The following is a 27190-nucleotide window of genomic DNA, read 5'->3' on the forward strand; positions in this document are numbered from 1 at the left end:
TATAGATATATAGAACAACCTGGTTTATCTTCTCTCGGCCTCTTCTACTTCAAAATATCTTCTTTATGAATATACCAAATACCAGCTACTACTAATCTCCCTTTCTTAGAGAGATAGCTTGTACTGGGTTAGGTGGAATGAATTCTACCTTGTCTTATCTGTAATGAGAATAGCAAAATAAAATACAAATAACTGCCTTTACCTAGACACCATAACTAGCTTAATGTAAAAGATAAATGTAAGCCTGTGCTCCAGCTCCCTAGAGGTTTCATCCACATTAGGAAAGGTCTTTGCTGGTATGGGGTGGTTTATTCAGTTCTGACCGGACAGGTCGTTTCATACCTGCTAAAAGAGAGCAGGTTGTTCAGTGGAAGGGGTCTCGAACATGATCTAATTGAACTGCTATTTAAATTAAAGCCCAAAGAAGTGATAATCTATCCAAGGCTATATCAATGACAGAGCCAAAATCTTATGCTGTCTCCTGCCATGTCGCCCAGTGCCAGGCCTTTCTAAGCAAACTCAAACCTGACTCTAGAGAGAGCTAAACATGCCCTGTCCTATCTCGTGATTTCTTTGAAGCCAATCTGCTTCTTTAAAATTGGAATATTCACTCTAAACAGTTTCTTCAAGAAGTGTTAGTATGGTGTATGATAACCCAAAAACACTCTTCACAACTTAAAGATAGATGCAAGTTTTATTTCAAAGCCAGGATATAGTGTGACTATTTCAAATAAAATTTGTATCACTGGAAAATTGAATCTTTCATTATTCTAACCAAAGTCATGTTTATAAAATTTGAAGAAATCATCTCTAATTCATGAGCTTAATCTGATTATTCAGGAAATATTTTCGTACAGTAAAAGATCTGTCACTGTTTACATTATCTAATTTCATACATCAGGCTAAAATGTGTTTCAGATATTTAAAAAAGAAAAATGTGTGCATGTGTATGACTATTTTATGTGCCATTTTAAAATGAAAGTTAAGTATTTCTAAGAAGCCCACATGAGAAATTTTAAAAGTGAATTAAATAATTTTTTTCATCACCATCCTATTTTTCCTGAGCTGAAAAATAAAGATGTCTGATACTTTTATCATTTTAATTGTCATCCCAGTGTATTTCAAAGGCAGAAAGACAAACTTAGAGAAGTATCTAATGTAATGAATCCCAGAATAAATATTTGGATAGCTCAATAAAGTGAGTAATTGATGAAACCAATACAATGAAATTTAATGATAATTGATATAAAACCTTATAGCTGGGTTAGAAAAAGAAAGTTGCAGTACTTGGAATTTTTATCTTAGAGAATTCCAAGAATGAAGCATTGGCCTGGCTTGGTGTTGCTCTAGAAGTCAGAACTAGGTGGCCGATGGGAGGTAGGTGGTGTTGGACTATGGTGAAAAATAATTTCTTTCAATTACAATAGAAGACAGAGGAATATGCTGCCCTGTTAACGGCAAGTTCTTGCTGCAGAGATTTTAAGCAATAGTTGTAAAAGTATCTAAATGGCTCTGATTTGAGGAAAATAAGCTAACCATTACATCCTCCCACCACCCAACCCTGCTTCTCAAGCCAGCATGATGGCTTGAACAAGAAAAACCCTCCATTAATTTTTTTTGAGTAAGTAAAATCCTAAATATGGCTTAATACTTATTGCTGCATAATAGTAAAATTGTGGAGATACAACAAATTAAAACCAAACTATGTAGTATCAAAATCCAATGAAACATTTGTAGTCCTTTTAAGTTTTTAAGCATTCTGTTAACGTTAAAAAAACTGATTTTTTTTCCTCTGTATTGCTTTGAATTCAAGACTGTGCAAGGATATTTAATAAAAGCTTCATAGCAGAATCCCTACTAGACTACAAAAGAACCCATTTTTTTTTTTCACAACAAAATCATATTTAGTTTTAGGCCATCTAAGAAAGCAGTCAACCCACATGATACAACTTAAGCTATTTGTAGCCAGGGAATTGTTGAAAAACAACCATAGATATAACCTGTGTGCATTTTCTAAAAGCAATGTTATTCCCCCCCAATAATAGAGAAGGAACCAGTAATAGAGGTTAACTAGTACACACATACATAGGCCATTCATATGTTCTTAAATAAATAAATATAGAAAATTGAGAAGAAACAGAAAGAAGTGAAGTTCTGAAATTCTTTTACCCAGAATACTTGGAGGTCCTCATTATAGATTTGCATATTCAAAATAAGCAAACAAAATAGGCATTATGTTATATATTCACTTTGACTCCTGTTCCTTTATTACTTAATGTTATGTTCTGGTTGGGTCTTTGACGTTTTGTAAAAAGAAGAATTCTTTCCCCTATAGTGTTAGGTCATACTTCATCCTCATGTGCCCCCACTTTGAATTTAAAAATTGGAAGGCATTTGTCCATCCTATTTGAATGTCATTGTTGACCATTATAGACTGAAGAATTTGCAAATTCCTTAAAGTGGAATTTTAAAAAATCTTAAAACGTTTCATAAGTCATATCCTATTCAATGTCCTATTTTCAGTCTTTTTTCCAGAGCAGACAAATTCCCCAGAGTTATGCAGCGTTCCAGAGCATCCTCCTTTTTATTTAATTATTTTGGAGGATGAAAAGCTTTTTCATAGCACCCCCACAAAATCTGTTATACCAAGCACCACAAGAAGTCACACATAGCATTGAGCCTAACACAATGCCTGTGATTGTCACTCTCCTCCTCAGCATCTTGTCTCTCCATTCTTTAGGCCTGAAATTTGTACTAGTTTTCTCTTCTGAATGCAAGTTTAACACTCACATACCCAGTCACCACACACATCTTCCTGAGGCCACCTCCAAGTGTCGGAAAGTCGTTTCTTCAGCGCAAGTACCCTACATTGGAAGACAGAAGATTAAATTGTCTTTGATCACATATGAGCCTGGTCTGGTGTGAGATAGTGGGGGGAGGGGCACCTGGCTTGCAAAGCATTGACAACTACTCTGCAGCTAAAGCTGTCCATCTTAGCAGCTACCTCTCACTAGACAACGGACAGACTTCAGGACTACATTTAGCAGGTGATTTTATTCAATGCCCACCCTGCTATATTTTTGTCAAAGAATTTAATCCAGAAACTTCCCCAGAAAGTATGCTGCTCAGACTTTCTGTAGAGAGCTGTGAGTGTGTGTGTGTGTGTGTGCACTTTTATGGTTTTGGGGGAAACCTGCTTTAAAAATGTTTCTCACTGAGGCTGGGATTGTGGCTCAGTGATAGAGGCACTGGGTTTGATCCTCAGCACCACATAAAAAGTAAATAAATCAAATAAAGGTATTGTGTCCATCTACAACTAAAAAAATATTTTTAAAAAATGTTTCTCACTGATCCTATTTCATCTGTGCTGCCATGGCACAGGTTAGGCCTTGGATCGCTGATTTGTCCCAGCATTGAGGGAGAGCCATTCTGTCAAACAATTACAGGTCTTAAGTGAGATAAACTTCCCCAGCATGTCTGAGTGACTTCACCAGTTTCTCTTCCACAGTCCTATGAACCACCTTGTAATTGGCCACGCCCCCTCAGCTGCCAGAAAGATCAGACTCGTCATCGTGGCCCTCTTTTAGCAATTATGCAGGATTCCAAGACACAAGTACTAATCTCATGGCTTATCTAATTTTTTTCCCATTGTATTACTTTGTGCTAACTGTCATGAAAAATTTCATATATTTTTAAAACTGCCTAAGATTCTTTCCAGAAGTGAAAGTCAATAAATAATTTTGAATAAATTTCTTTTACCATACAGAATAGAAATAGTTCTGATTGATTTTTCTCATTCTTGAAAAATCATAGGTATTTAAATGTCATATAGACTACTGCTATTTGGAAGTTGACTTTATTTACTCAATTTTATTTTATTTCCATACTGAGAATCAAACCTAGGGACACTTTACCACTGAGTCACATCCCACGCCAGTACTATTTTTTTTATTTTGAAACAGGGGCTCATTAAGTTGCTAAGGTTGGCCTCAAACTTGTGATCCTTCTGCCTTAGCCCCCTAATTCACTGGTATTAAAGGCATGTGCCACCACACTTGGCACGTGGGAGTTGACCATATTTAAAAATCCATTATCTTCCATGCAAATTCTTCCCTACTTTTTGTAGCAGAATTGAAAAGTTGATCAGGACAGCCCATGTTAAAAGGAACAAAGCGATAATATTAAATGTACAAACTCAAATTCACTTAAATTTATTCATGAATGTCAGATATATTTAAAAGAATAAGCACATTGTTTTACTGAGCTAGGATTGTATTATTTTGGGTGAACACCTAGAATTCTAACTCAAGTAGATAGGTTCTAAAAGCTAAACAGCTATGATACAGTATCTATTTAATAAATTAAAGATACTAAATTATCTTAAACATAGGAAAGACACTATGTTATATCCCATACACAATTTAATCTCAATTAAAGTGTTTGTCTGGACCTTTTAGGGTAATATTTTGTTTGATGGATGTTTAAGAGTCTAGATCTGCTTTTGGTTAGGAAGTGACTGAGATATTTAGTGGAGGCAGGGGGAAGAGTTAACAAATCACTTCCATCATTGGTGGCAAAAAAAAAAAAAAAAACAACCAGTGAAAAGTTCATCTCATCAGACAATAGAAACTCTTTTGTAAGGTAATCTGCCACCAAAGTTGTGATTGGAGATTATTTCTTTAACTAGATCAACAGAATAGTATTATCAAAGGCAGCAACTGTATATTGAAGCCAACATTTCTTATAACATGTATACATATAAATTTTCTACAATACACTTATATATAGTGTATATATCTATGAACTCAGATATATAATTAGTATATCCTTACTTCTATTGATAAATGCAGAGCAAATTAAATAAATAGGGTGAGAGTTTGATGGTGAATAAAAACTGAAGGTTAATCTCAATCTCTCTCTGCCATAGCCAACTTCACTGGCTACCTTGAGAGATGAGGCCCTGGAGAGTTTTAATTTAGAAGGAGTTATATGTTGACTCTCTTCAGCTACTTTGAGACATTCATAGTCTTCAAACTCCTTTGAGTAGCTGACATCTATCTGGTCCACATTGGATATAGGTAACAAAGCTAAAACTAGAATATATTTATCTTGAATATTGTTATTTTCTGTTCTTGACTAATTATCCTTCTTCAGGAAGCATATCTTGATTTTCTACATTATTGTTTGTTACCAAACTATTTTTTCAGCTTAACTCTGGTTTTCTCTGATTTCTCTGACCCAATTACTTTAGTTTTTTTCCTCTCATTTCTTGCCTAGAGTTAAAAGTTTTGTCAGGCTGGACATGGTGGCACATGCCTGTAATCCCAGTGATTTGAGAGGCTAGGGCAGGAGGATTATAAATTCAAGACCAGTCTCAGCTATTTATAGAGACCCTAAACAATTTAGAGAGAACCTGTCTCAAAAAAAAAAAAAATGGTTGGTGACATAGCTCAGTTATAAAATGCCCCTGGGTTAATCACCAATACCAAAAGAAGAAAAAAATAAATAAAAGCTTTGTCAGTTGTGTAAATGAATATTGTGCAATTTTTTTCTATTTCACAACATAAATTCTCTGTAATCTTACCTTAATATCTATTACAAACTTTGCTAAAGGTAAAACAAATAGCTTAACAAAGTGCTTGAAGTGCAATGCTCAGTGTCCTTCATACAGTTTGATTCATTCTAATTTTATTACCAAAGAAATCTCATGCAAAATTTCAACTCCTATTTCTCAAGAATCTCTAGTTCTTCTTTCATCTAAGACCCTGCATTTTTTTTTTTTTTTGGATAAAAAGGCAGCATTTTGTTAGGTCTAATTAGTTGGCACAACCCATTAGCTCCACTAACAATAGACAATTGTCAGTGAAATTAGCCTTTTATCTGTCACTCTCTCCCCTCCTCCATTTTCTAGCTGACTGTAGTGGCAAGAGCAGGCTCTACTGGCTTGAAATACATGATTCCATATCTGAACCTCAGTTTTCTCATTCGCAAAACAAGTACAGTGATACACACATTTTAAGGGTGCTGTAACAATGGGTCCAATTCTTCCAAAAGAGTCAGCCCTCAATAAATGTGAATTTCTCTGCCCTCAAAAAAAGTTTGTAGGGAATTACGCAAGCAAGACACTGAGAAGCAAGAAGTTACTCTTCATCTTAGTTTTTCACACTACATGTTTAAAAAAAAAAATCACTCTCCTGAACAACTTGCAAAAATTTGAAACCAAGAAGGAAGTCCAAACTGAAGCTTAGAAAAGACAGCTTTTAAATCTGGCCCATCATTTAAGATTAACATCTAATTTAACATCCCAATCAGATTCATTCATTCTCAAAGCACTTTGCTCTATTCCATTTGTCAAGATGGCCTTGGGCCCTGGTGGTTGATGAGCTCTATCTGGAAGGTAGGGGGACTGTGTGTCTTGGCCACCTTGAAATCCCCCATTGATTTACCGTGGAAGATCTCAATTAAACAAGTCAGTGAGTGACTTTCTTTTTAATGCAGTGCTTTTGAAAGGCTGTAAGTGAATACATATTTTTTTGCTTCAGTATCAGGGATTGAACTCAGGGGCACTTGACCACTGAGCCACATTCCCAGCCCTGTTTTGTATTTTATTTAGAGACAGGATCTCACTGAGTTGCTTAGTGCCTCACTTGAGTCTGGTGATCCTCCTACCTCCCGAGCCACTCGGATTGCAGGCGTGTGCCACTGCAACCGGCAGGTGAATTCATTTTATTTATTTCCCTGGGACTTCTGGTGAAAAAAATGGCTAATGCTTTCTCCCCATTTCAGACTGCTCTTGTCCTTATCTCATTAAAAGAATCTATTGATCTGTAAATATGTGTTTTACTATTCAGGAGAGACAGGCAAAGAAATAGAGGTTTCTATCTGAAGAAATGCCATCCCAGGATCATTTTATTAAAGCAAAAGTTTCACCACATGAAAAATTTGGTTTTTACATTTTTGTGTAGTGATGTCTTTATACATTTTTTTGTAGTGATGTGTAGTAATTTTGGTAAAAAGGCAGCATTTTGCACCTGTTGCAACCTCATTTTAAAAAATGTGCACTGATGTTTCCTCAAGATATTCAGTTTTTAAATTCTTAAAACATTTTCATAAGAGCAAAAAACATAGCTGTAGGCAAATTCCATTTTAGTTTCTTTCTGATTCTAAGCCAAAAATCTATTTGTTACAACAACTCTTAATTTCCATTTGTCATTTAACTAAAACTGCATTGGAAAATCGTTTTAAAATCCATCAGTAGAAAAGGGGAAAGGATTTAATATTTCCATGAAACTGGGGACTGGGAATGGAAATGTATAATGAATTTAAAATCTTAACTGCTTTTTTCCTGAAGATGGGGGGGCTGGAGGGAACTGGGGAGAAGAGAACTTCCTGTAAGAATTATTGTGAGGCAGCCCAACTTTGTATTTCTCTGGGTTGTACATATATATCTCATTAAAATAAGTAAATAAATCAATTTTAAAAAAGAATTATTGTGATTCGATCTTTTATCAAAGTCAGCTCTTTTGTAGCTCAGCGGTAGAGCACTCGCCCAGCATGGGCGGTACTCGGGTTTGATCCTCAGCACCACATAAAAATGAAGGCATTGTGTTGTGTCCATCTACACCTAAAAAATAAATACTTAAAAAAAAAAAACACTCTCTAAATCTGAATGTAAGTAGTTCCCACCTTACCCCAGCCCTTAAAACAAGGTTTTCTATGTACTTAAGATTCACCTTGGAGTTTACAAAGAATGCACGCACATTCAGTAGGTGTGGGGCTGGGCTCAGGCACTGCAGGTTAACCAGCATGCTTTGAAAAATGATTGTGTTAACATAGAAGAGGGTAACTGGTTTTAACTGACCTCTGCAATTTTCCTGTTTTCTCTTCTCCATTTCTAATGAGTCAATGCCTCACACGACTTTCCCACACATTCTGCATCTGCTTCTCACCAAGATCCTATCCAGGGGAGGTCCATGATAGGTTGTGGTCTTTCCTACTCCCATCCTGCGTCTTCACTCCATAGTCCCATCTTGTACTTCCCATTTAAGCCCATTTGCTTACCATGGCCTTAAAATATGTTCTGTTATTGTTTTGTCTGTGTGTTTGGCACTAATGATAGAACCCACAGGTGCTTTACTACTGAGCTACATTCCCAGCCGTTTTGCTTTTTTATTTTAAGCTGATCTTGCTAAATCATCCAGGCTGGCCTCAAACTTGCAATCCTCCTAACTCAGCCTCCTAAATAGCTGGGATTACAGGCCTGTTCCAGCACACTCAGCTCAGAATGGTGCTCCATTCCACTTCATTCCTTCATCTTTAGGCTCACCATTAATATTTCCCCAGGCATTTTATCCTGGGCCTCTGTGCATATAAGAATGACTCTAAAGGAAGGTAACCATGGAAACTACATCCATGTGGGACAATGTAAGAACTGGGGTGTTAGAGAGGATTTAGGTGGTCTGTGATGTTACCACTGAGGGGCTGGATGTTTTGTGGAAGTTGGCTTAGACTCATGCTGTGCAGTTCTATGAGTCCTGAGCAGAAACAGCTAAGCAGGAGTTACACAAAAGCAGATTCTAGCTAAGTACAAAGAAAAATTTCCTAAGAAAACTGGGGCCTTAGAAAGTTACAAAAATCTAGTCACGAAGAGTGTTCAGGCAGAAGCTGGAGAATTTCTTATTTAATGAAGGAAGATATTCTATTAGTAAGAGTCAGAATACATTCCTTTTTTCCTTATTCAGTGAACATTTATGGAGCAGCCACTGTGCGATGGTGCCCCAAACAGTGGTGATACAAAGACAAATAGGATGGTTCATGCTCTGGAGGACCCCAAAGTCCATCAGATGTTTGGACATTAAACAAATAGATTGCAATATAGTGTGTTGAGTGCAACAGAAGAAGAGTGCACACAGCTGGCATCTATGGCAGGCATGCAAATGAGCAAGCTCCAGAGGTTCTGCCCCTCAAACTCTGAGCTGTCCTAGCTAACACAAAGTGGATCATCAACAATCTCCTTGCAGCCCCCAACCCCCACCTAAGCTGCAGGTTTGGGAGCAAAATATGTATTGCTGTTGTTTTAAGCACTATATTTTAGAGCATTTGCAATGAAATAACAGATAACTGGGATAAGGATGAAATTATTTCATCTATGTAAAGAGCAGAGAGCAGTTGCCTAACACATAGCAAACACTCATTAAATATTTAATGTGGTGATTATTTTATTACTACTCATCATTGATGTAAAGATTATTTTAAAAAGCATTATGTATCATCAACTATATCAAGTTATTCAACTTTATCATCCCATGAGCTGACTGCTCACATTTTCTGCCTATTTTGCAAGCTTTCTTTCTTCTTCTTCCACTGTCTGCATGGCTCATGACCACATGGAGTATACCGGCAAGGAGCTAAGTATTTCACATTTACCATTTACCTGACCTGGCTGTCACAGTACTCACTTTCCTGGTCAAGCCACTTTGAGCTTGTTCTTCATGATCCATTATCTTACATAGTATATATATCTATACATACATATATATAAATACACACACATATATACATTTGTAGATTTATATAAATATCAATTTTTACAATTCAAATCTGACAATACACTCTCCTACTTTGAATATTTCAGTGGCTTTCATCATTCTTAGAGTACAACCTCCAGCCCTAACCTTGGCTTCACACCTTCTATGGTCTGCCCTTCGCTCACCTCCCCAGTCTTATTTCCTTAGCTCACTATGCCCCAACTAGCCTGACCTGCCTGTAGTTCCTCTCTTGTCTGCTTCTAGGTCCTGGAACACAGTGTTCTCTCTGGTCCCGAGGCTCTTTGAAGAGCCTTTTAATTGGGTTAACTCTTCCCTGTCCTCAGACACCATCTTAAGTGTGACTTTCTCATGGCAGATCGCACGCTCTATAGCACTTCTTAAATGATAAATAATAGATAATAGCAACAATCACTCTTGGTGTCATATGTCCTATAGGTTTGAACAAACATATAACGACATACCTCCAGCATTATAGTTTTATACAGCACAGTTTCACCACCCTAAACAACTCCCACACTCTGCCTGTCCATCCCCACCTCCCCAACACTCCTAGCAACCACTGATCATTTTCTCTTCTTCATAGCTGTGCCTTTTCCAGAATGCCCTAGAGTTAGACTCTTACAGTATATAAGAATCCTAGTTTTAACTAATACTCATCTCCTCCTGGGACTTTATGCCAATAAACTTTTTTTTTCAATGCTGAAGACACCATCCTAGCCCTCAAAGAGTTCGTCATCAACTAGTGCAGAATTCAATAAGAAAGAAGAAGAGGAGGGAGAGGGAGAGGAAGAAAAAGAAGGAGAAGGGGGAGGTGGAGGGAGGAAAAGAACCATAAAGTATGTAGCAGCTTACCTGGTGGGGGGATAGAGAGGTAAATGGATCGAGCAGTCTTTCTTGAAGGAGCTGGAACTTCAACTGGGGTTTTAAATTGAGTAGAATTTAACCAGTTGATGATGTCTTTGCTTTGTTTCTAAACACAGAAAAAACCACAAGCAATTATATAGATGTTAGAAAAAATATGATAAACATTTTTGGGGGTACTGGGGTTTGAACTCAAGAGGTGCAACATCTCAGACCTTTTCATTTTTTATTTTTAGACAGAGTCCGTCAGGCCTCAAAGTTGCCATTCTCTTGCCTTGGTCTCTCCCAAATCACTGGGATTAGAGGCATATATAACCACACTGGTGAGAAACATGTTTTAAAAACCAGAAACTGTGCTAAATGCTGTGTTTGGTTTGTTACCTTTAACCCTCACAACCATGTTGGCAGAAAATTACTGTTGATTTTGGCACAGAGAAATTACTAAGCTCATAAGAAACAAGCTGGGATTTAGACCTAGTGACTTTAGGAAAGAGGTATTTTATAGCTGTACTAAAAGCATAATCTTCAGAACTTGCCATAATCCAGGTGAAGTTAAATTGGCCTAGGACAAGGGCAAAGGGATTGAGAAAAGTGAACAGATTTAAGGATTCCTAAGGAAATAGAGTAAAAGAACTTGGTGGAGAAAGAAGTTAAAGAGCATCAGCCAGGATGGTTGCTTTGAACAGCAAGGAAAAGAGGACTCAACTATAAAAGGCAAAAACCAGAGGCAGGCCAGCTGGGAGAAAGGTTTGGAGACTCTAAGATGTCATTAAGGACCATCCTCAGCATGCTGGTGATAGGCAAGAAAATAAGCAGGCCAGGGACCTTAGGGACCCTTCCTTACACACATGCAATGTGGACACTCCAGTGCATCTTCTCCTGCACGCAGCCACCTCTGGGGTCCAGGGATGGGCATGCCAGCCAGTCATGTGGCCCCCCGCCAGAGGACAGTTGTGAAGAGTCACTTTCAGGGCCTGGGGGGATCTGGCAATGAGCTAGAGAGTTTGGAGGACTGGGTACTCTGAGAAAAGTGTGGCAGGAAGCTACAAGCTCTGGGAGGAAATGTCCTCTGTACACCACCCTCTACAACAGGGAGCACCAAGGAGTCCTTCTGTTACATCCTCAGAATTCTACCTACCTTCTCATTTCCTGCTGGTTCTTCAGGTCCTCACAGCCAAGTGGAGCCACATGCCCTGGCCACAGCTGCAAAGGCAGCTGGGAAAGCAAGTGTCATTTTTTTAATCCTGTGGAAGAAGAGGCAGTAAAGGGTAAGCAGTGGAATATGAGATAGATGCTGGGATAGCCACCAATCATCACTACTACAGAAAGTGAAAAGTCATGCTCTGAAGTTTCTTTAGAATTTAATACATAAAACTGTCTATCATATTACCCAGAAATCCCCTCCCAAAAATTTAAACAAGAGAAACAACAGCATATGTCCATACAAAGACTTGTGCATGAAATAGCAACTTTATTTGAAATAGTCCCAAATTGAAAACAATATAATTGTCATGAATGAATGAACAAATTAGGTTATGTCCATATAATAGTTTGATGCTCCCTGATAAAAAGCAATGAAATATTAATACATATAATTATGCTCAGTGCAAAAAGACAAACAAAAAAGAGTATATGTTGAATGATTCCATTTGTATAAAATTGTAAAAGCAGAGAAATACCTGCACTCCTATGTTGATTTAAGCACTATTCACAATAGGCAAGATATGGAATCAAAATAAATGTCCATCAATGAATGAATGGATGAAGAATATGTAGTACATACACACAAATGGAATATTACTCAGTCAAAAAAGAATGAAATCCTGTCACTTGTAGCAACACAGATGGAATTAGAGGATATTATGCTAAATGAAATAAATTAGGCACAGAAAAATAAATATCATGTTTCCACTCATTTGTGAAAGATAAAAAAGTTGATTTCACAGAAATAAAAAGTAGAATAGAGGTCACTAGAGAGAAGCTAAAAAGGGAAGAGGGGGGAGCAAGGGTAAAAGGGAACTAGATAACAGTAACTAAATATATACATTTAAATTAGAGGAATAAGGATCAAGTTATTGTATGGATATAGTCCAACTAGTGAGGTGACTGTAGTTTTTTAACAATTTTATATATTTATAAAGAAGTAGAAGAGAGTTTAAAAGTACCCAACACAAAGAAATGATAAATTTTAAAGAGCTGGAAATGCTATTTTCCCTGATTTTTAAATTGCACTTGTATACATGTATTGAATTATCACAATACACCCTACAAATATGTACGATTATTTTGTATCAATTAAACATTTAAAAAATTCTAATAACTGAGAATGAATCTGTACTGACAGAAAATCAGATCAGTAAATATGTGCAATTTATTGAGGTATGTCAAGTATCTTCAATAAAGCTGTTTCAAAAATAAAATAAAATATTGTCTGAGTGGTTCTTATTTGGGTAATTTAATGGTTCACCAAAATGGGAGACCACGGGTTTGGGAGAAGATAATGAGCTTGGAACAAGCTGAGTTTGGAGCAACCATAGAATATGCAACTAGAAATGTCCATAAATTTTGGGGTATAGAAATCTCTCAAAGGAGGAATATCTAGGCTGGAACATGTTTTATTTGCCTGTTTGTTCATTGCGGGGAGTTCTGGGGATTGAACTCATCTCAATCCTTTTTATCTTTTATTTTGAGATAGGGTCTTGCTAAGTTGTTGAGGTTAGCCTTAACCTGTGATCCTCCTGCCTCAGCTTCCTGAGTCACTGGGATTACAGGTGTGCACCACCACACTCAACTTGGAACCATTCTTTTACAAGTAATTATACACATTGAATTTTGTGACATCAACCATTAAGGTTGAGTAACAAAGACAGAAACCAGACTTAGTTGACTAAAGAAGCAAAGAAATGTAGAGAGAAAAATAGGCAATTACTTTGGTTACTTCTATTGTAACTCCTGGGTTCATGTGCAAGGGACACGGGCTCAGGATGTTGGTGGCAGTTGTATTGTATTGATGTTTGATGTAATGATTTTGTTGTTATTGCTTATTGGAAGGGCTTATGCTGCTGACCTGAAGAATATTTCAAGAAGAGGGAATACTTCTTGAAAGTATTATAAGTCATTAATAAGTATTAAAAGTCATTAATAAGTCATTATCTTATTCTTTAAAAACATGAGATCAGGGCTGGGGTTGTGGTTCCGTGGTAGAGCACTTGCGTAGTACATATGAGCCACTGGATTAGATCCACATGAAAATAAATAAATAAATAAAGCACTGCATGAAAATAAATAAATAAATAAATAAATAAAGATATTCTGTCCATCTACAACAAAAAATATTTTTAAAAAGATTTCATGTCTTTAAAAAAAAGGGGGGGTAGGAAAGATGGTGGAATGAGACGGACATCATTACCCTAGGTACATGTACGAAGACATGAATGGTGTGACTCCACTTTGTGTACAACCAGAGACATGAAAAATTGTGCTCCATTTGTGTACTATGAATCTAAATGCATTCTGTTGTCATGTATAACTAATTAGAACAAATTAATTAATTAATTAAAAACAACAACAACAACAACAACATTACATCAATACATTCATTAGGAGTCTGGTGTACTCATCGTTCAGCTTCAACAATTATCAACTGATAGCCCATCTTCTTTCATTTTTCCCACTAGTATCCAACTCCCCCATCCAGATGAATTTGAAGCAAATCTATATTTTTTCAAAAAATATTTATAATTACTCTACCATTACTCAAACTAAAGAAAAATTAACAATAACTCCTTAATATCGTCCAGGATTCAGTTGGTATAGCACCAGACTGTTGACCCTGTCTACAGAGGAGTTATAGGTAGCATCCTTTGGAAGAAAAGAACATAGATTCACACTTAAATGTACATAGTCTCCTTGCCATGGTACTGTCACAAGTGTCTCTCCACAGCAGATGAGCCCTGGGCACAAAGCAGGGCCATACCTACAACCCTGGGTGGTCAGAAAGGCTCACGTCCCAGAGGGTGACCTGTGGCAAGTCCAGAGCTGCACACTTAGCAGCACTTAGCTAACCTACTCATTCATTAAATACTTGCTAAGCAGCTCCTTTGTGCCAGGCACTGTTTAAGGCACTGGGCATATAGAAGTTGGCAAACCAGACGAGGTCCTTGACTTTTCAGAGCTTTTAGCCTACTTCCATTGCCTCCTAAGGAGAATCCATAGCTCACTCCCACTTTAGCTCGCATGACATTGTCCTATATTCCAATTTGTTTTCTTTTTGCGGGGAGAGGGTATACTGGGGATGGAACCCAGGGGCACTTAACTACTGAGCTACATCCCTTTTTTTTTTTTTTAGGATTTTCCCCCATCTATTTATTTATATTTTTCAGTTGTTGATGGATCTTTATTTATTTGTTTATATATGATGCTGAGAATCAAATCCAGTGCCTTACATGTGCTAGGCAAGTGCTCTACCACGGAGCCACAAACCCAGTCCCATCGCAGCCCTTTTTAATTTTTTATTTTGAAACAGAGTCTCGCTAAGTTTTTTGGGGCTTCCATAAGTTGCTGAGGCTGTCCTTGAACTTGCAATCCTCTTGCCTTAGCTTCCCGAGTTGCTGGGATTACAGGCATGAACCACCATGCCTGGCCTCAATTTGCATTCACTGTTAAGCAATTAATGATATTAAAGGGATTTTTTAAAAGTTTCATCTAAAATTGCCAGGTTTTCTCATCATTGTATTTTTCCATATACTCTTCTAGACTTTGGTTGCATATTAAAATCAGAAGCAATCGATATGGTCCATCAGTATGAAATCATTGTATTCACACAACCATTAAAATGATGAAGTAGATATTAATATGTATACCCATTACAAACCAAAGTTTGTGAAGTCAGGGGTTCTCCAACTTTAGCATGCCTTAGAATTATGCGGGAGCTAGGGATGTAGCTCAGTGGTAGAGCATTTTCCTAGCCTGTGTGAGGCCCTGGGTTCTGTCTCCAACACTGGGGAGACAGTAAAAAGTATTATCTGGAGGGCTTGTGGATGGACTTCACAACAAATAGGTCTATGTTGGGACCTGACACTGCAATTCAACCCAGGTGATATCAATGCTGCTGGTTGGGGAACTCCACTCTGAGAATCATTGCCTGCTGATTTGATTCTGTTAAGAACAAGTTTAATCACTTTGTTTTTGAGGTGCTGGGGATTGAACCCAGGGCTTCACACATGCTAGGCAAGTGCTCTACCACTGAGCTACATCCCTAACCAATGAAGATATGTTTCAGAGTCCTTATGGGTGCTTTGTGTGTTCAAGTGTAGTGCTTTAAAGCAAATGCCTATTTATTTAGGAGGCCATTATAATAAGTACCAAAGTAGGTCAAGAGCTAAGTTTGGAGTAGAACAAAAAGTACCTTGCCCTGCATAATGATAAAAAGAAGAGAATATTTGAGTTCTGAGGAAAATTGGGGGAGAATAAAAAAGAGGTGGGGAAAAAATGACTAGTGAAAAATGGTCAAGGGATCTTGAAAATAAACTGAAATATTCACTTTTAAGTTATTTGTTCTCCTGTACTATCAATTGTTATCCTCAAATATTTCAATATTACTTTGCCAATAGTATTTGGGGAAGTAGGGGAAGAAGATACATCCAATATAGGATGATGTGGTACAGAAAGAGAGCAGAACATTCAAAGAGTCAGACCCAGAACCAGGATCAAAGAATTCAGCAGAAAAGGATGATAGAATCAAAAGTGACTGGGAGAAATGCAAACACTGAAAGTCACTAGGAGGAAAGATGAAGGATGGTGCTCAGAGCTATTTGTACTTAATATTATGAAAATGGGCATGCCCAGAATGCTGGAAGACTTGGTGATATCTTCAGCTGGTATATTTTTCTAATTGCAAAATTAAAACCCATCTAGGTTTCAAGCAAATGAGTGCAACAATGAGGTCTAGTTGGTGAGCAGCAACCTCAAAGGAGATGCCAGACTTGACCCAATTAAAGGGAATGAAACTAGGATGAGTTGTATAAGCTCCAGTGTCTTAGGAAAAATGGTGGGAAATCTGGCTGATATTGAGCATCAACAACAAGGCCAAGTGTGACAACATGTGTATGTTGCAAACAGTGGAGGCAGAGTGACTGTGGGGGAAAATTGAGATGGAACATTATTAACAGAATATGCGTACTCTTGGAATATGAGCCCCCATCTCCCAAGCCATGATAAGTTTAAATTGTTGATGTTTGGCTAGAGAAAACAACTCCCTCATCCCAGCAAGGATTTTATTGTCAGTAACTGTGTAGCTCCACACAATAAGAAACATTATCTTTAGGTACAATCTGTACCTTGGTGCCAAGTGGCATCAGTGGCCAAACATAACACCAGTAATATAAGGAGAAGCAACCGTGACAACAGAGCTCTCTTTTTATAATAAATTAGCATGGGTTCTAAAATCCACCACTGCTTAACATTTTGAAAAGTATTGCCTTTGGGTAACAATTTTCATTTCCACTAGGAATAGAATAACTTAGGCTTTGGGGGAAAAAAGAATGAGAACAATGAGCACCCCTCCAATGCTTCCTTCAGTTGGACTGATTCGAAACCTATGCCTGTTCATAATGACTCTGAGAACACAATTGATGCGGTTCATGTTGGTACATGCACCTGATTCGAAGCAAACTTATTTAATAAGATAACCAAATTCCTTTTAGGTTTTTCTAATTGCAAAAATATACCCATCTAGGTTTCCGGTGAATGAGTGCAACAATGAGGTCTAGTTGGTGAGCAGCAACCTCGAAGGAGATGCCAGACTTGACCCAATTAAAGAGAACGAAACTAGAATGAGTTGTATAAGCTCCAGTGTCTTAGGGAAAATGGTGGGAAATCTGGTGATAACGAATTCAATAAGACTTTCCAATGCCACAGCTGCTCTACACTCAGGTTCCTATATTCCTAGAAAGGACAGGACTCTCAAAAAAGGAGTCTTTGGAAAGATCAATTATGTGAGTGCAGGAATGTTGAAGGTGTCCTGGATTATTTGATAATTCTGACAAAAACACCTCATGAAAAATATCATGAGAAAAGCCTTTGTTGATTATTGCAATACTATGCCATGCTTTATCCATTCACTCACTCGTTTACTCATTTATCCTGTTATACACTCCAAAGTATCCTAAGGCGTGTATCCTCAATCTTCTGATACGATGCAACTCTTGGATCTTGGTGTCCTGTGAGTAATCCAGATCATCTGATATCAGGTGATGTGACCCTGTGGCATAAATTCTCGGCTTCCATCCAGCAGCATTTGAATAGTATGCTCTTTCAAGGTTGCCTTTCCTCATCCAGAGTCCACACTCCACATCTTTAGATCTGTGACTCACCACATCTTCCAAGACGTTAGCATGCCTGAAACATCTACAGTTCTTATAGAACATGCACTGTCTCAGCTGTCTCCATTTGTCAGTGTTTCTACCTACACATGAACTGAACAACCTTTAAGGAACACTTTGTCTCACTAGTTGAGTCCCTCCTTAAGTGTCAAATTTTAATTGCTCAGGTGGCACTACTGCAGGACTGGGAACTCCATGAATCTGGTGATCCCTTAACATCTTATCTAACTCTCTCCACTTGTGACATTGAAATGAAGATCAGAGCTCTGCAAGATGGAGTACAGTAGGGAATGAATTCCTATTTTGAAATTCAAATCCCTAACTACTGACCAGTGGTGGTGATTAAGATGTGTCATGATAAACATCATCTTTCAATGAACTCCAGACTTGCTTTACAGTTGCCTACTTGGATACCTCAGGCCATCTCAATATGTCCAAAACTGAACACTGGATTTATTACCTTTCTCCCAAACCTCTAGGTTTTTGCCCAGGCTAAAAACCTAGAGGTGCTCTTGAATCATTTCTTTCCCTTATATCCAAATTATCATCATGTCCTTTTGTCTCTATCTATAAAATATATCACAAACAAGAGAGCCACATCCTCTCTTATTTTGACAACTCCAATAGCCTTCTCCCTAGCTTTCCTTTTCCCACCCCTGCTCTCCTATATCTAAAATTTAACCAATTATGTTTCTTTCTGAAACACAAGTCAGATCATGTCACTCTTCTGCTCAAATCCTACCATGATTTCTCATCACATTGACAATACAATCCAAACTACTCCTGCACTGGGGATATAGCTCAGTGATAAAGCACTTGCTTAGCACACATGAGGCCCTGGGTTTGATTCCCAGGGTTACAAACAAACAAACGCCGAAATGTAGCCTGCTAGGCTCTGCAAATCTTTATGGCCACATAGGTTTGGCTTTCTTCCTAGTCTGTTCTAACCTGACTAACCTTGCTGTTCTTCAGACTCTCCAAGTCACTGCCATCTCAGGGCCATTACAATTTGCTATTCTTTCTATCTGGAACATAGTTTTCCCCCCAGTTGTTTGCACAGCTAATTACCTCACTTCTTTCAGGGTTCTGCTTAAATGTCACTTTTTTAGTGAGGCCATCCCTATTTAAAAAAGCCTTCCGGTTTTTTTTTTTTTAAATCATTTTTCCATGTTTGATTTTTATTAGTAGCTGATTATCACTTCTGACTTATTTGACTATGATTTACCAAGGGTGTTAAAGGTGATTTTTATGACCTAATGTTGCCCAACTTTGTACATAATATCCCTGCGTATTTCCCTCTGAATATACACTTAGAACATATTTTCCTCTGGCAATGAAAAGAATACCTTAATGCTTTTAAAACTGAGTCCAAACTAATCACATTGATATGCAATTTCAAGGACACAAAATTGAAAAAAAAAATCCACCTTGATCTCAAGAAGGAATAAGAATAACAGCACTGAATCACAGATTCCCATAGCTTGCAAATGTCTTTCCTCTGCAGTAAGCAGTAGAATTGCAAAATGTTATACCATCAAAGGTTGCCACAGGGTTCTGGGTGGAGTAGGCAAGGACTCAGGACTAAGTTACATCACTGAAAGTGCTGCAGTGTTTTCAAATTCTGATCCAAGCAACTTGACCTCAGTGAGAATAAGGACATTGGAGTTCAATGTCTCACTGAATTCATTTCCCAGTACAACATAGTAGTAAGTCACACTATAGATCCAGGGTTAACAACTTTTTTTTTTTTTTTTGGTACTGGGGATGGAACCCAGGGGCCTCTTAACCACTGAACCACATTCCCAGCCCTTTTTTTTTTTTTTGTTATTTTATTTAGAGACAGGATCTCGCTAAGTTGTTTAAGGCCTCCCTAAATTGCTGAGGCTGGCTTTGAACTCGTAATCCTCTTACTTCAGCCTCCCAAGTTGCTGGGATTGCAAGCATGCGCCACGGTGCTCAGCAAGGGGCTAGCAACTCTTTTGGTGCTGCCTGCCCTGAGTAGGGCATTTACAGAGTGAGAAAATTGAGAGAAAAAGTGAATGATAGAGAGATGGATAAAAGAGTGATAGAATGGGGAAGGATGAGAGGGAGAGAAACAAAGTGATACTTGAGCAGAGGTGGAGGAACAGGGAAGGGCAAGGGTATGTGGGGTTCTATTAGAATCCCCACCCTCAGCCACTGTGGACCATCCTGGTGTGGTCAAGCTTTGGTAGCAGGTTTATGTTGAGAATCAGGAGCATTTCACTCCCAGGGCCCCGGGTGCATCCTGAGGCTTCTCTTTTTACTCTCTATACTTGATGTTCTTATTTCTTCTTTCCTTTCTTTGTTTTCTCTGCAAATCCCTTGCTCCTCAACTTTTTCCCCTCACAAAACAGCTTGTTTTTCCATCATTTGGAGTGGAGACATTAACTTCCTGCAGAGGAGACAGGGGTTTTCTTGCACCCTGGGAGAACACATTAACAGATACACAGACATCAGTGCCTCTTGAACAGCTTTGCTGCAGTGGCTGCTGCTGCTCTCTAATCCCAGTTGATTGGGCATCCAAAACCACTTCCTCATACTGTGAAGGGGTTTGTGAACTTGTCAGAATGACTTTTCCCCTAGATCCTTAGTTCCTCTTTCTGTCCCAGTTTGATCACTTCACTAGTTTGAGGTTCTGTCCTATGCCTAGGCATTTCCTGTTGGCATCATGAGCAAACAGTATACCACAAATCATGAATTGTGCTGTCAGGATGAGCTGTAGGGTCAGGGCACATGGAACAAGGTAAAGCATTTCAGAGGCCTTGCCCAGCTCAGGACATAATGGCCCAAGAGTTCCAAGGCAACCCACTATGTCCCTCACATTAGTTTCAACATCAGGAATGACTGGTCCTCTTCTGTACAAGATCCTTTGCTTGCTATATTCAAATTACAGTTTTGCCACTTCTAACTGAAAAGGAGTTTGTGTAACCCAATTAAGATTTATGTGTCAGTTGGCCCCTTCTGGGGGAAAAAAAGGACAATGATTCCTACCTCAAGAATTGTTGTGAAAGTTAAAGGAGATACCGTCTATAAAGATCTCAGCACTGTTTCTGGCAGAATTCGTAAAAGGCACTGTTATTGTTACTACTTGGTAAGAGGTCATTGTGAACAATCTCTTCCATTTGTTGTTCTTGACTGCCAGGTGCCACAGTTCCTGTTGTTTCTCTTTCAGAGATCTTTACTAGCTCAAAGCTTGTGAATTGTAACCTGGTGGAGCTGGGAATCCAGAGATCCTGTGGTCATCTGGCAAGCAGACAGCTCCCTCGTCAGTGGACATGAAGAAAGAGGGCGGGTCAGCCAGAAGCAACAAGCTAGGATTGCTACAGGAGTGTCTTTCTTAAGAGCTCTGCCAACTCTGATTGTGGAAGGACTGGGAAAGAGGCTGGGGGTTTTATAAGCAGATGTAGTGTCTTGTTGATTTTGTTGTTGATGGGTCTTGGATGAAAACACAACAGGGAAGTTTTGATGCCCTTCTCTGTCTCTCCCAATACAATTTTAGAATTTTATATTATTACCTTTTTCCCCCCCCTCACAATATTTATCTAATACTACCTTCTACCCTCAGACCCAGATAATACAGGGCCTAGAAAGCAAGGACTTTATAGAATTGTCAACATGAGATCCCAGCTGCCCTTTAAATGGATGGAAACCTTTTTCTGTTCTGGGGTCAATATTGGGTCTCTGGTCTTCCAAGTCATGCATCAGGCCGAGTGAAGCACATTTTGGGGTCTGTCCTAGGCCTCTTCTCTCAGATTCCCCTAGGCTGTTTCAAGTTCTTCCCAAGTTCCAAGATCTTATTTGTATAGGCCCCAGAACTAGGAGCTGTGATTTCTTCCTACCCCATTTCTACAGAGTAGATACTTTGTTGTACAACAGGCCTGACACCTCCGTGTTACATGGAGGAAAAACTAAGTCATGTAGCTACCTATACATAGAGGTGAACAGAAAATGAGAAGTGGGGAGGGAAGTTATCCTCCTATTTGTTGCAAAAAACGAGTTGTGGGTGATTTTTCTCTCTTTTTTTTTTTTATTCTTATTGCTGTGATGCTATTTATGTAAAAACATTTAAAACTCAAGAAAAGGAAAAACCACATTGTTATCTATAATGTATGCCTTTTTGGATGGCATTCTTTGGAGTGGGGATTTTTCAGAGGCGTTAGTTAGCTCTGCTGGTTTTAGTCGTTTAACTGGCACTACTTATTTTCCCTCTGAAGCCAATGATCATGTCTTGCTCAGTCAGGTTAGTTGGAAGCCTTGGAGAAACCTGGTGATATGCCAAGGCTAACAAGAGTTATATATTCACAGGTAGGTGAAAGTACCTAGATTTGGGGGGCTGTGGATATGAATCAATAACTTGAAAAATCTCAATGGATTGTTTACAAAGGCTTTTAATAACAAAGTGAAAAAACATGAACTTGAAAGAGATTTTTCAAGTCAGATTATGTGGCACTTCTAAATGAAGCTAACTATCAGAGATTTACTGTTTTCACTATCATAAAATAGTTTCCTATAATGAAAGATTGAGATTTGGAATAGTTCATGAAAACAATGCAAAGGCATAATAATAAATCTTGGAAGTTATTTCCTGTGTTTAGCTGGTCTGGCCTGATGACCTCACTGCCATAAAAAATGAATGCCCTGTTTAACTTTTCAACCTGGGTCTCAGAGTCCATTTATGTAATAAATCCATTCCAACTCACTGTTACCTAAACTAGATTATTCACAAGACAATTTTTTCTTGTGGTTGATCTTTATGTAGCTGATCTTTCCACCCACAAATCATTTTTGGATAGGATCATCTGTGTTAGTTAGCTTTTCATCACTGTGACCAAAATACATGTTAAGAACAATTTTGAGAAAGGAAGATTTATTTTGGCTCATGGTTTCAGAAGCCTTAGTCCATGGTCTACCCACTCCACTGCAGAAACATCATAGCAGAAGGGCATGGTGGAGGAAAGCTGCTCAGCTCCTGACTGCTGGGAAGCAGGGCCAGGAGGGCAGGGAAAGGATATCCCTTTTCAGGGCATGCCCCCAGTGACCTACTTCCTCCAACTAGTCCCACCTCCCAGTAATCCATTCAGTTATGCACTGATGGGTTCAGAGCCTTCATGATCCGTCATTGCCTAAAAGCCCCACCTCTGAACCTTGATCCATTGGGGTCCATGCTTTCAACACATGAACTTTTGAGGGGATATTCCATAACATCATTTTTTAAAAAAATTTACTCACACACAACCTGTATTCTTGAATAAGTCAGAGGGATTTCCATTTAAATTCACCATTTAATTACTTCTCTTTCTTCTGGTGAATCCACATCAGCTACCAAGGCAAGCTTATTCATTCATTCAACACTGTTAAGTAACAATGTTCTCAGGGAGTGTACACTCTTAGGAAAAAATTATATAAATAACTATACACAATACATAATTTAAGGCAGCATGTGACGCAACAAGCTAGAGGAATTTTGAGGATCCTTTTCATGCAGGAAATGGAGGAACTAATTTTTGATGTGGGAAGTGCATGCTAAGTAGTAAGAACTTCATGAACAGAGTCAAGGAGAGTCAAGAACATTTAAGGTAAGCAGTAACCCATCGCTGAAGTTTTTAGACTTGGTAAGGTGCATGCTCAGAGCTTCCATGTGGAACACCAACAAGAAATATATAGTAAAAACTTGACTGTATTAAGTAATGATCAGGCAGTGATCTAAACTCTGGTAGTATCAAGCCGTGGGTTAAAAAAAAAGGAGTGCCTGCCCTCATGGAGCTTACATTCAAGTGGACATTGATAGTCAAGAAACAAAACAAAACATTTTAGATGGTGACAAGTGCCACAGAGAAAAAGCTGGAGAGGGAAAAGGAGTGTACATTTGTCTGCTGTTTTAAAGAGGGTGGTTAGGGAGGGCCTCCCTTAAAGTCACATTCAAGCAGAGGCCTCAAGTCATGATGGAGCCAAATGGGTTAACTGGGGAAAGAGAATTCCAGACAGCAGAAGCAGCAGGGCCAAAGGCTCCTAGATGGGAGTGTTCTTGGAATGAAAGGGGAATAGCAAGGAGGCCAGGGTAGCTGAAGCCCAGTGAGAGAGGGGGAGAAGTAGAAAATGAGGCTAGAGCATGGTGTGAACCTGATTATGGTGGCCTCACTGACTAATCTATGGACTTTGGCTTTTACACTGATATGGGAATCTCTATTGGAGGGTTTGAAGACAGGAGTGATATATTCTGATTTGAAATTTTATGGCTCACTCTGTTTGATTGGGAGATTTTTTACCTAAGGGATTCTGATTTAGTCTAAGGAAAGGCCTGAGCATCTTAATTTTAAGTGTCCCAAATTGGACTGGGTGTGTAGCTCAGTGGTAGAGTGCTTACCTAGCATACACAAAGACCTAGATTTGATTCCCAGCATCTAGGCTGGGGGCGGGGGAAGTACCCCAGACTGAGAGCTATTCCTCTGGAGCTTGCAACATGATCTTAAATTCATTATCTCAACTTGAACCTCTCAACAACCAATTGCAATGTGCAGATGGTGAAACTGGCCCAAGAGGCTCAAGTGACTTTCAAGCTTGCGTGACCTGTAAGGGGCATAACTAAGATTTAAATCCAAGTTGTAAACTCTTTGTCTAATAGTGCTCTTTCCTTCACATGATGATATCATCAGTGGGACTTTCTTTCCAATCAGTTTGCCACTGATATAAAGGAATTTTGTGATTTATTTTATATACTGAAAACATACAGGTATTACCTTTAGTATTTTTCCTATTTCACATTTTATTGGTGCATTACAATCATACATAATAGTGGGATATTTTGTTACATATTTGTACATGCACACAATATGACAATGTAATTTGGCCAATATCACTTCCCAGTATTTTCCCTCATTTCTTCCCTCATCCCCGTCCCTGGTCCCTTTTCTCTAATTCATTGATCTCCCTTTGATTTCCATGAGTTCTCCTTGTCCTTTTCTTTTCCTTTAGCTTCCACATATGAAAGAAAACATATGATCTTTGACTTTCTGAGTTTGTCTTATTTTGCTTAACAATATTCTCAAGTTCCATCCATTCTCTTGCAAATGACATAATTTCATTCTTCTTTTTTGAACAGGGAGAAGCACTTTTATTGGGATTTCCAGAACACATTAGATTCAGGGGCTGATTGGAGCAGAAAGAAGGTGCTGTAGCCAGGTGCCATGACAAACAAGGAATGTGTCGTTTTCCAAAAAAATAGGAGAGTCAACACATGTTATGGAAGATGAGAACTAGTCACATGGCCTGTCAGCCCATGAGTGGGCTCTCACCTCTAATCCTAGCCCAGGACGCTAAGGCTAGCATAGGGAGTTCCAGGTCAGCCTCAGCAGCTTAGCGAGATCCTGTCTCCAAGCAAAGCTCTTCCAAAGCTGCATTTGTCACAAGGTGTAATTTCATTCTTCTTTATGGATGAATAAAACTCCATTGTATATATGTATCACATTTTCTATCCTTCATCCACTGATAGACACCTAGGCTTGTTCCATTATTTGGCTATTGTGAATTATGCTGCTATAAACCTGGGTATGATTGTATTGCTCTTGTATGATTACTTTAATTCTTTTTTTGGAGGGGAGGGTTTCTGGGGATTGAATGCAGGGGCACCCAACCACTGAGCCACATCCCAAGCCCTATTTTGTACTTTATTTAGAGACAGTGTCTCACCAAGTTGCTTAAGGTCTCACAAAGTTGCTGAGGCTGACTTTGAACTTGTGATCCTCCTGCCTCAATCTCTAGAGCCCCTGGGATTATAGGCATGAACCACTGTGCCCAGTGGTGATAACTTTAATTCTTTAGGAGAGGTATAGCTGGGTCATATGGTGGTTGCATTCCTAGTCTTTTGTACCTCTAGTAATTTTTGATTAACATTATCTTTACTCATCTTTAGTATTTACCTTTAGTATGTTTTCCTGTTTCACATTTTATTGGTGCATTATAATCATACATAATAGTGGGATTTTTCATGGTCCATCACCTTAACTGCCCTCTTTAGATCATCTTATTCTCTCTCTCTCTCTCTCTATATATACACACACACACACACACACACACACACACACACATATATTCTTTTTCTCACACTCTCTCTCTCTCTCTCTCTCTATATATATATATATATAGAGAGAGAGAGAGTGTGTGTGTGTCTCTGTGTGTGTGTGTGTGTGTGTGTGTGTGTATGTATACACATATACTCAAGTTCAGCTGTGTTTTGGCATTTGTGATTAGCCAAAATCTACTCTTTCCAGCTTCAACTTCAGCCTTGACCTTTGGAGAGCCACATTGTCAAATTCCTATTTCACCTTCCAGCAACTCTAAAGTTGGTATGCCCCCCTCATTAGGTAAACTCATTGGGTAATCATTACATCTAATCAGTGTAACTAAATAAGTTATAAGAATAAAGTATGCGAGTCAGAGTTAGTGAATCTATGAATATGCACTTTCAAATAAGTAAGCATTTTGGAAGTAGCTCCTTATATTGAAACTCCATTAACTGTTTAAATATAGAGCAAGTTGCAATAATAATAATAATAGTTGCAAAAATTGTTATTTTAAGGAAATATTTCTGAATAGTTAAATAGAGAAATAATTAAAAGGCAATACAATTATAAGAAAGTTTGACTAAACAAATTTAGGAAGAAAATTATACCCTTTTGAGCCACAAAGTTACACATAATATAATTAATAATGAAAGTCATGCTGAAATAAATGCATATTAAATGTTAATTCACTAAGTGACAATAACAATCTTAAGTCTACATCTGAAAATATTTATAAAGGATCTTGAACCACAACACTAGCTTTAGATCCTAGTGGCTTTGGTGAAATTAAATCACCTCCATCAGCCAAAGCCAAAGGAGTTGAAGAGCAGATAAAACTTCAATTTCTTATTCAATTTCTGTTAGCAAAGAAGGGAAGAATAATATGTAGCAACATCACTATCTGAAGTATCCTATACTTAGCAGAGCTAGCCAAAAAAAATCTTGCTCCTTATCTGACTTTAGCTAAAAGTAGACTTTTATAAAGATCACAGTATGCAGTATCTGGCTATAAGAACACCTAGGAACTAATAATGCTAATGAGTTGTTATAAGAACACCTAGGAACTAATAATGCTAATGAGTTGTTATTGCACTACAAATTTCTAAAGTTTGACTACTAAATATTTTTAATAATAAAATTATAATAATGACCCAATTCTTAAATATACATTTAGATTTATTTTTATATCCCAGAAGCATTAATTTTAACATTTGGTTCTTTAGTATTCAGACAAAATTTGAATTCAAAGCACCTATTCAAAGTCCTCCAAATGAGCCAGGTACAGTGACCCTTAACTGTAATCCCAGCTACTTGCAAG

The 27190-nt window shown here is 38.2% G+C and overlaps 1 long non-coding RNA gene across 1 annotated transcript; it reads right to left on the reverse strand.

The window, feature by feature from the left end:
- Window positions 1-38: 38 nt before the first annotated feature.
- On the reverse strand, window positions 39-10761 carry LOC125613357. The gene is made up of 3 exons (XR_007343898.1): window positions 10625-10761; window positions 10401-10518; window positions 39-2864 (listed from the first exon to the last, which is right to left on the reverse strand). It is a non-coding gene; the product is annotated as an uncharacterized LOC125613357 (long non-coding RNA).
- Between the last annotated feature and the right edge of the window lie 16429 nt (window positions 10762-27190).

The sequence above is a fragment of the Marmota marmota genome, unplaced genomic scaffold (assembly GCF_001458135.2).
Source record: "Marmota marmota marmota unplaced genomic scaffold, marMar, whole genome shotgun sequence".
NCBI lineage: Eukaryota > Metazoa > Chordata > Mammalia > Rodentia > Sciuridae > Marmota > Marmota marmota.